This window comes from Podarcis melisellensis (genome assembly GCF_964234715.1).
Source record: "Podarcis melisellensis genome assembly, chromosome: 4".
Taxonomy (NCBI): Eukaryota; Metazoa; Chordata; class Lepidosauria; order Squamata; family Lacertidae; genus Podarcis; species Podarcis melisellensis.
The window spans coordinates 11,199,921-11,209,930 of NC_138531.1; the positions used below are offsets into that span (position 1 = coordinate 11,199,921).

The window sequence follows — 10,010 nt, forward strand, 5'->3', positions numbered from 1 at the left end:
AATTTGCTAAGCAGACAAGTCAACAATCCTACTGTTAAGGATTGGAAAGCTCTGAAACGCATAGCGCGGTATTTGAAAGGCACTATGCATTACAGACTGAGATTTAACAATCAGAAGTCTGGTAGTCTTGAGATATTTGCAGATGCAAGTTTTGGAAGTGACACTACAGACAGGAAAAGTACGTCTGGAGTTTGCTATAAGTACAATCAGGGTCTATTTGATTGGTCGTGCAAGAAGCAAACAACAGTTAGCTTAAGTACTTGTGAAGCTGAACTGAATGCACTGTCTTATTCACTTAAAGATTGTGAATGGTTGTTACAATTGTGCAAAGACATGAAAATTCCTGTCAAATGTCCAATCCAGGTTTACCAGGACAACAAAGCATGTTTGGCTTTGATGAATTCTTGTAAGCAAAGCACGAAGCACTTGCAATTGAAGGTGCAACATGCTAGGGAACGTATTCAGAAGGGACTCGTAACGGTGTCCTATATGCCAGGTAATGAAATTCCTGCTGATGTATTGTCCAAGATTGTATCAAGGGATCAACACTGTACCTATGTGCAGAAGTTGGGTTTGTACTGATATTGTACGAACACGCTGCCCAGTGATTTTCACAGAAAGGGGGAGGATGTTGGTTTCTGCTTCCCTCACTGAGCAGCAGAAGTGCTTGTCACAAGACAGGTGTTTACATTCCACACAGTCTGTACTGTTGGAGGTTTTCCCACGGGAATGGGAGACTGGATGTGACGTACACTGGTTTCCTGTTTTTCACTGTTCTTTGCAGTTTCACTTTTGAGTGATTCTCTCCGTGCTTTAGAGGAGAGATGACGCTTTCTCTGCTCCGGCAGAGGGAAAATGTTTTTCTGTAACTTACCAGCTTTGAACTGTAAATAAAGTAGTATAGAGCATGTTGGCTCATACTTCTCATCATTCCGCTGTGCACTGGACACTGCTTATCCCCAACAAAGGATCCATTTCGGGTCTTGCACAAAAGTCAGACTTTTTTGTGGTAGAAGAAAAACCGTTTGAGTACATTATTCCAGAGTACTAGCTGGATAATAGCAAGGCTGTGTGGCTTTATGCCCCCCCCCCCAAAAAAAACTTGAAAAAACCCCATGCAACTATTCCACTATAGTGCAAAAGGGGCCTCACTCTGCTATATAATACAGCGTCTTAACCAAAATACAATTAACACAATCCCTTTGGAGCAGCTAACTGAGAAAAAGAAAAATCCTACATCTGATAGCTTTGTAACCACCAGGGGGCCTTTATAAAAAAATACACAGTAATTGTATCTATAAAAAGTGGGAGAACCACACAAAAGAACTGCTGTGCTCTCAGACCGAAGCGGTTTGGAAAACCCTCGCAAACTGGAGCCAGCGCGTTTGTAGAGTATGCATGTGGTCAGAGTCAGCCTTTTCAAAACAAAAGCCTCTGAAAAACATTGTGCGCCTAGAGAAGTCAAATGGGGCGCTTTGGCAAGCATGCCTCACTTGAGCATATTTGCAGCTAGAAGCTGAGTAAAGAAAACAAAGTGGTATTTCACCAGGAGTAAAAAGCCCCCTCCTGTTCTTTGGAACGGAAACTTTTAAAAGCGAGAGATGTTGAGAAAGAGGCAGCTTGAGCTGTGATGGATGTTGGCCATTTCATAGCAATGTGTTCCAAATGGCTGGCTCAGCACAGATTCCTGGATGGCAGGGAATGTTTTGGGGGTCTCACGGCACTGAGGACTAAGGGAGCAATGTTATGGCAAGGTCCACCAAGATGAGTGGGTTGGGATCCAGCAGATCTCTGGCTGAGTCAGAAAGTTGCTGGCACAGCTGGGATATGCCAGCTTAACTAACTCATACTTGGCATAGCAGGAGATACACTGGTGTATCTCCTCCATCCTGGCTCAGCCAAGTCCATCAAACTGTAAACTGGCATATAATAGGTTGGGAGCTGGGCCTCCTGTCCAATGAGATTTAAGCTCCAGGGTACCACAAGATTCTTTTGTGTCCCCTGTGCTTCCTTATATCTCCATGAAATGCTGGGACAGTTGTCTGCAAATTTTGGGATGAGGGATCTGTTACATATTCAGTGGTCTGTGTTTGCCTGAGCTTGAGTCTGGACTAAGGATTCTGAGCTCCTGTGTTCTGATTGATGCATGATATCCAATCATTTTGGGCCTCTGCCATTGGCCCTTAAACTCTGAATCATGATTTGCAGCTTGGAAGTTTAGACAGCCAATCACGTTGGGAGTGGGAGTGGCCCAGGCCTTCAGAAATGTATATAAGCAGTCGCTTCGTCCCTGTGGTTCAGTTCTGTAGTTCAATAAAGGTTCTTGCTGTTATCACTGTGCCTTGCCTTGTGGGAACCCACCTACACTTCAGGGTTGTCACTATGCTGATAATGTTCAGCTCTTTTTTTTTTCCTTTTCAAGAGCACTAGGTGAGGCAGTGGGTGAACTAATCAAGACAAAACACTCAGAACCTCATTCCAGACAAGATGGAGATATTAATGGTGGAACTTCTCACTGACTGGAGTGTTTTTATATCTCAGATTCCAGACAGGCATACACTCTTCCTGTAGGATCAGGTGGCAATTTAGGGGCAGTTCTGGACCCAGTGCTGTTTTTAGAACCAGAGGTTGCCAGCTGTGATGAAAGGAAAATCCGGTTGCAAGGGCACATTCCTTCCTAACCTCCAAGCTAGACTGCTACAAGACGGGGCTGCCTTTGACGACTGTTTAGTGAAGGCTGAAACTTCAATTAATTCAAACTGTAGCATTTGGAGGAGAAAGCTGCTGGAAGCATGCAATGCACATATCAAGACACCTGTATCAAGTCCAAAATGGTTTGGAACCTATAAATAGAATACAAAATATAAATCTAATCCTTCACCTCAGACTAAGGTCAGAAATTTCAAGAATATGACATATACAGTACTCAAGCAATACACAGATGTACCCTTTCAAATCAATTTAACTTTTTAAAAATAAAGAAAAGTATCGCATCTTGAGTAATAAACAAAATCACGGCATGTTCTACCTCAATCATGATTTATTTGATTTAGTGCTGAGCAGCTGGGACTGCAGAGAACATTGAGCGTTGAAAGGAAAAGGCATTAAAATTCAAGCTACAGTTGAGACGGAAAAATAAAGGCACTGCAGTCCCTCACATAACGGAAGTAATGGCTGGAGTGATTAATGAGGAAATCATGTTAATAAGATGATCTGATGCTGTGCTATAAATCACTGTATTTGCTTTACGACACTCGTATAATTCAATTTTGCAAGATGTAATTCATATGACTGAATCAAAATAAAAATTATTCCGGTAATAGACAATGCTACACTGCAGATATGTCCTGATGCATTCAGTGGTATATATAAAGCAGTTGAATAGATGTGTTTTAAAGTGTAATTGAGAATGGCAATACATATTTAAAATTTAAGTTGGGCTGCAGGGTTTAATAGGCTTACAGTACAATCCAAGGCATGTCTACTCAGAGGTAAGCCTCAGGAAGTTGAATGAGTCTTACTTCTTAGTAGACTTGTCTAGTTTTGTACTTTAATAGGCTTACAGTATAATCCTAGACATGTCTGCTCAGAAATAAGCCTATGGAATTCAATTGGGCTGACTTCTTAGTAGGCATGTATGGAAATGCACAGTTAATTTGTAGATTAAGCAACAAGCGTTCCAGTTGTTTAATGTTTATTTGTTGAGGCTGTTGATTATTTGTTGATTAATCCTTACTCGTTTTGGTTCTGCTGTGTTACTATAAAAGGAAACGAAAAATAAATTACTGTATATAAAAAGGGCTTTACATTTAAGAACAGCAAGCAGTTTTTTATACTAACTTCTAAGTTCTCACATTTCCTTCAAGGTCCCCCAAATCCTCATATATTGGTTGGTATTCAATGCTTGTCCTACATAGAGTAAATGCAGTGAAGTTGATGGACAAGATTAACGTAGGGTCATTCGTTTCAGTGAGCCAACTCTGAGTAGGACTTAGCTGAATACAACCCATGGCATTATTGACAGCGTGCAATTTCAATGTAATTGGTTATAGTTTGAAACCAATGATTAGATTAAAATGGAGTTAATTAATAAGCTAAACGTTCCTCATTCTTTCACCTCTGGTGGACATGCCCTAAAGTGAAGGCCTTCTGGGAAATGATATATAATGAACTGAAAAAGGTATTTAAGTATACCTTCACTAAGAAACCAGAGGCCTTCCTCCTGGGCATTGTCGGCCAAGGGGTGGTAAAGAAGGACCGAACCTTTTTTATGTATGCAACAACAGCAGCAAGGATACTCCTAGCGAAGCACTGGAAAACTCAAGATCTCCCCACACTGGAAGACTGGCAGATGCAACTGATAGACTACATGGAACTGGCCGAGATGACAGGCAGAATCCGAGACCTGGGAGAAGAGAGGATGGAAGAAGACTGGAAGAAATTTAAGATTTATTTACAAAAACATTGTAACTTGACTGTATGTTAAGCAGGTTGCTAAATCATAAAGAATTGGGCACCACTAAATTAGATAGAATTAGGAAGATAAGTGAGATTAAGAAAATGTGAACCATTCGGGAACTATCAGATTATAAATTAAGTTTGAGGGTATATAATGTGAATAAGAGGATAATTTGCTGGAAAATTTCTTTTCTCATGATGAAAATGGGAGCGGGAGATGAGAGGAAGTCCAGAGAAGTTATGAAAATATGTTATGACAGATATTTTATTGTGAACCAATTATGTATGCATATTGAAAAACTTTAATAAATATTATAAAAAAAATAAAATAAGCTAAACGTTCCTGAATCACTTGTCCCCTAGAGCCGTATATACTCAAAAACCATAAAAATTATAGATTTAGCTGATGCTAAAAGTGGGGTATAAATATATAATATAAATAAATATATCAGGAGCAGTTTGTTCAGTGGGGTTGAACATAGGTACATAATAGTCTAAATAACAAACAGAACCATATTTTTTTCATGTATTCCTTCACTCCATCCCACCCTCTAATTTTTCTGATTTGAGTGGCCTCTAATAATTGTGTAAAACATGCAGGGATAAACAAGAAAATAATAATAGAATCAATTGAATAATTATTAAATTATAACAACACAACAAGATGGAAGAAGTCAAATATTGAGATCACACATGGGTGAAGGGGAGTGGGGGGTATTTGGGAACCTATCATTTATAATATAATTTGTTAATTGCGTTGTATTTACAGATAGCAAAGGGAAGCCTAGAGCAATTAGATATATTTTAATTTAAGTAAGCTATGTAATGGGCTTATGTCAGAAAATGAATATGGATTTTGAATTTGATGTTTGTAAATTTTTTTGGTTTTGAAATAAAAAAATTGAAAAAAAGGAAAAGAAAGTAGGATTTTTTTTTTTAAAAAAAGTCTAAATAACAAACAGGCTTGCCATTGTGGGACCCACAGTGCAGCACTAGATAGGACTTTGGCCTAAGCCAGCAGCAATCTTCTTATGATCTTCTACTTTACAGCACAGATATGATCAATGGCCAATGCAGCTTCAGAATAACCACTTTTATACTTCCAAAGAGTTGCAGTCAGTTCTTGTTTCTGTGCAGCCTGAGTTATACCACATTCTAAAATGACTAGCCTGCAAACAGTTTCCTCTGTTACCATTTTAAGACTATTAACGAACGGCAGTTGGCCTCCACTACCAGAAATAGATTATCTTCCTCTTCCCTAAAAAAGGGGGGGGGGAACTTTGTTGAAGAAGAGTTATGTTCTTCCAAAACTTGCTGCCACTTTTGTGAAAGTTGGCCATTCCTAATAAGGGTGATCCAGATTGCAGTTTGCCTTTCCATATAAACAAAACTTGAAAGGCAAACTTCACCCACTGCCCACTAGATGGCTGAGTTATTTCAGGGACGCAAATGCTAGTGTGTTTCTTGGCACTATGAGGTGCCAAGACGCTTGGATCCTACACTTTGTTAGACTCTGGGTGGCATGGAAAGAGTTCTGACTACTTTATTTGCAAGAGGTCATATAATGGCTCAAAAGACAGAGGTGATCTTGGGCAACTCACTGTTTGTGGAATTGGACCGCCAATGCAAGTATTTTCAAAGGCAGTTAACAAGTACAGTGGTACCTTGGTTTAGGAACAGCTTAATTTATGAACAACTTGGATTAAGAACGCTGCAAACCCGGAAGTAGGTGTTTTGGTGTGTGAACTTTGCCTTGGAATAAGAACATGTTCCGCTTCCTGTTGAGTGTGTTCCATTTGTAAATTGAGTCCCCCGCTGCTATGGGAAAGCATGCCTTGGTTTAAGAACGCTTTGGTTTAAGAACAGACTTCCGGAACAGATTAAGTTCGTAAACCAAAGTACCACTGTACAATTTCAAATTTTATAATAAATCAGTAGAACAATGCAAGAATGAAACAGCAGACACAAAGGTAGCATAAAAGCAACATCACAAGAAACTAAAGGGCTGGGAACGAAAATGTTCTTTGCCTGCTAGCAAAAAGAGAAGCCACCGGTCAAGCCTCCCTGGGGAGCACATTCTGGGGAAAGGTCCCACAACCATGTTTCCTCCTCTGTCTTACCTCCAACTGTGGCAGGGACACCCAGAGGAGGGCCTCTCGGAAGAGAATTTTAATGCATGGGCATCTTGGTCAGCAGAGTATGTAAATCTCCACACAGCAGATGAGGCGGACAGAGGCAGATGTAAGCATTATATACAGCATTTATTCAGCATAGTTCAGGAACAAAGGAAAAGATGTCTGCGTGCCTTCGTCTCTGGAAAAATTGCAGTAACACAAAAGCTACATACAGTGGTACCTCGGGTTACATACGCTTCAGGTTACATACGCTTCAGGTTACAGACTCCGCTAACCCAGAAATCGTGCTTCAGGTTAAGAACTTTGCTTCAGGATGAGAACAGAAATCGTGCTCCGGCCGCGTGGCAGCAGCAGGAGGCCCCATTAGCTAAAGTGGTGCTTCAGGTTAAGAACAGTTTCTGGTTAAGTACGGACCTCCGGAACGAATTAAGTACTTAACCCGAAGTACCACTGTACAACGGAAGTTCCCAGCAGTGCTGGGAGTAAACAGGCATGTGATACACAAACGTCATGCCTGTACTCTTTTAAGGGGGAATGGAATTATATCCTAACAGACAGGAGCACCGTATGGGTTCTGCTGCTGCATTCGCAGTGCTGTCCGCCCTGCCGCCTTGCCTCTCCTGCTCTCCCTTCCTGTAAGCTGCAACATCTCTGTTGCCGATGTGGGAATGTTCAGGGATGCAGGAGAGGATATATTGTCTGATTATATCCTTATACAACTTGTGTTAACAAGTTCCCAATTTCAGCAGAGTAAAACATTCCCCTTTATTTTAAATTTGCAACGGCAGCGTTTGCTCAGGTTCGCTAGAACCTCTATAATAATCACTCTGGTAATTTCCCCTTTATTCCCTCTTAAAATAGAAGACACGACACAGTCCTTTACAAAAGTATAAAAAGAGTTTCCTCACATTCTGTTCACATCAGATCCCAGAAGGCAGACTTAAGCTTAGTGAAGTAATATACATTTGGATTCTATCTTATAAGAAGATAGTCCCTTTCTCCTCTCTTGGCTGGGAGCCAAGAGGGCATCTTTAGCTTAGTAGATGTTGCTTGTTTGATGGAAGAGATGCAAGAGAGGTAAGAAAGGCAAGAGAGAGGTGGCTGCCCCTGCCCTGTGCTTTTATCATTACCTGCACAGGTGAGGCCACACCCACCTCTAGTCACATGCAGAGGAAGTCTGTCCCAGCCCAGAGGGGAAACAGGAAGTTTACCTGCTGGCTGGACAAACATCCCTCCCCGTGTCTAAACATGTACACTCTAGGAATGTTGTAATTGACTGCTCTTGTGTTTTACACCCCACAGCCGAGAGGTCAGGAAAGTGCTACCATCCCTTCCTGCCATCAGCCATGGCGTTTGGGGTTCCTGGAGTCCATTTTGTACTGCTCTGAAGCAACGCCCATGCCATGGAGCTCACACGAGGCTGGACCACAGCTGTCAACTTTTCCCTTTTCTTGCGAGGAATCCTATTCGGAATAAGGGAATTTCCCTTTAAAAAAGGGAAACATTGACAGCTATGGACTGGACCCTTTGAAATGATGGAAAGATATTGGAGGAAAACCATGAAGTTCATATTACAATATACAGGCACTCAGGTCTGTGGATGCTTGTGGGATACAGGTAGCAATGCGGAAGGAAGTGACTGCTTGTGGACTGCAACCTCACCACGGTTTCAGTGCACTGTGCATTGTGGTGATGCCACACAGCTCTGTGGCTTGGACCAGACTGTCCATAGCCACCATGAACTAATTGTATTTTAAATGTAGGCTGCAGTCGTCTCTTCTTCTCTTTCTTTTTCTTAAGTGCCTCTCTGTAAGCTCTGTCTTAATACAAAGCTATTTTTATCCACCCTCCTGCTCTCAAACAGGTGGTCACATAAAGCCAATTTACTTCTCGAAAAACCAAATTACAGATCAGGGCAGATGTCTAATGCAATTCTTCTTTTCTAGTCTCTTTTCCCTTTTGCACTTACGTATTATTGAGAAAGAAGCACCAGAACAGGGAGGGAGACCACTGCTTTTGCTCCCCTTCATTTCTTGCATGCAGCTGGGCCTAGCAAGGAACGCTGAACTCTTGCCCAACAGGGAGCCATAGCCTTCCAGAATCCACACACGCTATGATTACTTCTGCTGTGTGAACAAAGTGCTCCCAGAATTCTAATTCCAGAACAGAATCCTGCATGCTATGTTTAGAATTGTTAGAACCAGATCATTCAGAGAACTTGCTGTCTCAATTTCAAGAGAGTTCCCTCCACACCACTGGGGAAAAAGGAGGCTCTTTAGAATGAGAACTAATTAAATCTAACATTGAGTGATGCTAACTAGAAAGGCATTATTTTCCTTAAAAGATACTTGGCCAAGCTAGAAATTCTACTGGCACAGATAATCCCTTAACTTCACCTCTCCATCTGGTCCTTTAGTATTTGCTATTTTCAAGAGAAAGGCATAGATCCTCCAAGTGCCCCTATTTTCCAGAGACATCCCTGATTTAGAGAAGCCATCCCAGTTTCTGATTTGATCCTGTAATGTCCCGCTTTTCCTTAGGACGTCCCTATTTTCAGTGGAGAAATGTTGGCGGGTATAGAGTTATCCAACCCAGGAGCCATCTGAGGCAATTCTTTATAGGGAAGGTTTTTTTTAATGTTTAATGCTTTGTTGTGTTTTTATTTATGTAGGAAACTGCTCAGAGTGCTGGGGCAACCCAGTAAGATGTGTGGGGTATAAATAGTAAAATTATCATTATGGAATGGGACGTCCCTATCTTCATCAGAGAAATGTTGGAGGGTATGAAGGCACAAATAGTAATAGGCTCCCTGACATGGCAAAGTAACAAAAGTCCTGCTGAGTTGAATGGGTCGGACTTGAAGGATGGGTGACAGTGCGGTGGCCATGAATGGAGAATCGGATAAAGCCTTCCCCCCACAACAAATGACTTACAGAGACCGAGAAGGAGATAAGGAACACTCTCTCCAATCCAGGTTCATTGCTTTCTACTGAAAGGCATTCCTTTTAGGAGGTTGGCAGAGGACATGTCAGAAATTAATTACTCCATCCGAGAGGAAGACTTGGGATAAGGGTGGAGGCAGATCACCAAGTTTCCTGGCTGCAGCTACAAAACCCAGTCCTCGCAGTTGCAAGCTTCCCCGCTGAGCCTATAATTTCCTGGATGACACCAAAGTTGGTGCCTTGAGTGCACACCAAACGTAAATGAGAAGCGAAAGAAAGAACCACATTTTATCTATTAGACTTACTGGTACACAAGATGTTATTGTACTACCAACTTTACTGTACCAACCTTCCTGTACGCTTGTGAAACATGAACCACTTATAAACGCCATCTCCAACACTTCAAAAGATTCCATCAACGTTGTCTCTGAAAAAAATTACACATCACTTCGGAAGACAGGCAAACTAATGCCAG

General features: G+C 41.5%; 1 long non-coding RNA gene across 1 annotated transcript; it reads right to left on the bottom strand.

Moving 5' to 3' along the window:
• Window positions 1-3,677: 3,677 nt before the first annotated feature.
• On the bottom strand, window positions 3,678-8,707 carry LOC309368059. Its single transcript, XR_014167520.1, has 2 exons — window positions 8,563-8,707; window positions 3,678-3,758 (listed from the first exon to the last, which is right to left on the bottom strand). It is a non-coding gene; the product is annotated as an uncharacterized lncRNA (long non-coding RNA).
• Window positions 8,708-10,010: the final 1,303 nt, after the last annotated feature.